Source organism: Seriola lalandi, unplaced genomic scaffold (assembly GCF_002814215.2).
Source record: "Seriola lalandi dorsalis isolate HSWRI2012SDOR001 ecotype SW California unplaced genomic scaffold, Sedor1 jcf7180002054584, whole genome shotgun sequence".
Taxonomy (NCBI): Eukaryota; Metazoa; Chordata; class Actinopteri; order Carangiformes; family Carangidae; genus Seriola; species Seriola lalandi.
In genome coordinates, this window is record NW_019525137.1 from 21,048 (window position 1) to 22,804 (window position 1,757).

Consider the following 1,757-nt stretch of genomic DNA (forward strand, 5'->3'; position numbering starts at 1 on the left):
ACAGCATCAATGTTATGTTGCCAAGTTCGGAGCATTCAATATATCAGTTAACAGTTAGGGGCTAATGGTTAAAAAAAAGACAGAGAAGGACCATCCACTCACCAGCGATTCCCTCAACCCCAGTAGTAGCTACGTTCTCCTGCGGTGTATTTCTTCACACACTCAGGGTGCTGGGAGGCTTTCAAAAGCGAGAAGTCGAGAAAGCGAAGACTACCCTGACAGCAAAAACCGCCTTATCTTAACGTAATATCCAAACCCCTTCGGCAGGGCGACCTCATCACACAGCCCCAGCCTGTAATGTTGATGGTGGTGGCGGTCGTTGTTAGGAGGAATCTCGCTGGGTTTGAGTGGGAAACACTGGCAGAAAACGACAATAAAGTAAGAAGGCAGATAATAGTGGTGGATGAACGTGTGTCGTTGGCAGGGTATTCAATGTATCTGGAAACACGCAGATGCATCATCAAAGTGGCTAGTGTCTTTAATAAAAGTGTACCCACAGTATGTCCCTCTCAAACATGTTGATGTGAACATAGTTTTACATTCAACTGCAAAATGTACAATTTAGAATTTGTGTTTGAGTATTGCAAGGTAACGCGAGGTAGCGTCTGCTGTTACCCTAGCCGCCCGCTAGCTAGTTTGTCCAGGCAAACATGCAAACAGATGACAGCTTTCCCAACTTCAAGTAGTGCCAGTTTCCTTTAGATCAGAGAAGTAGCATCCAGCAGTGATGAACAATGACCAGGATATGTCTTCCTTTAATCCCGTGCCTCTGTTCCCCCTACTTGTGTGACTGTCGTCAGAGAGGTTTCCCTTTATTAATTTCCACCTTGTTGGCGTTTCGAGAGGAAAAATAACGCTCTCGCTGATCAGTCACCGGTATACACAACCCATCTCGGCCGATGTTTAATTAGACAAAGTCCATGAAATACGTTTTTTGAAAGTCATTCTTGAATATCTGTTTTTATGTTTCAGTCAGAGTGAAAAAGATTAAGAAGAAAAAGTAAGTTAAACTGTTTCCTTTTTATTATAATAAAAACTTCATTTGTCTAAGGTAGAATTCAGAGGGGATTCACTTAAGCTGAGAATTTACAGCATAAATGTTGACTCTCCCCAGATAAGGGAGGCTGTCAATTCAATTTGAAACAGGTTATTTCTTCTGGTGCACTAAATTAATTTAGTAATATTTGGGAAAGGATCTTTGCATGTTTTATTCTCCACAGTATCTTTTTCATTGTTAGTAATACAGATTGTTCAGTACACAATGTTTCATTAGAGAAAGTCCATGAAATACGGTTTGTAAAAGTCATTCTTGAATATCTGTTTTTATGTTTCAGTCAGAGTGAAGAATAGTAAGAAGAAGAAGTAAGTTAAACTGTTTCCTTTTTATTTTGATTACTCTTATAGTTTGAAAATAAAAACTTCATTTGTCAAAGGTAGAATTCACAGGTGATTCACTTAAGCTGAGATCTGTCAGCATAAATGTTGACTCTCTCCAAATAAGTGAGTCATAAGAGGGAAGTCCATGAGTTTCTGGCATCCGGCAGGGTGTTCAGCCACTTGATTTGTAACATTGTATACATATAGTAATTATATTTGATATTATTAATAATAGTAATAATATATTATATTGAGACTCCTCAATGTTCTTTGTATATGTCTGAATGGTACAGAAATCCCAAACGCCAGTGAAAAGTCAGTTGCTAAAAACAGTGTGTCAGCTGAAAATAACACCCGGTCATTCAAATGCAATGCTTGCC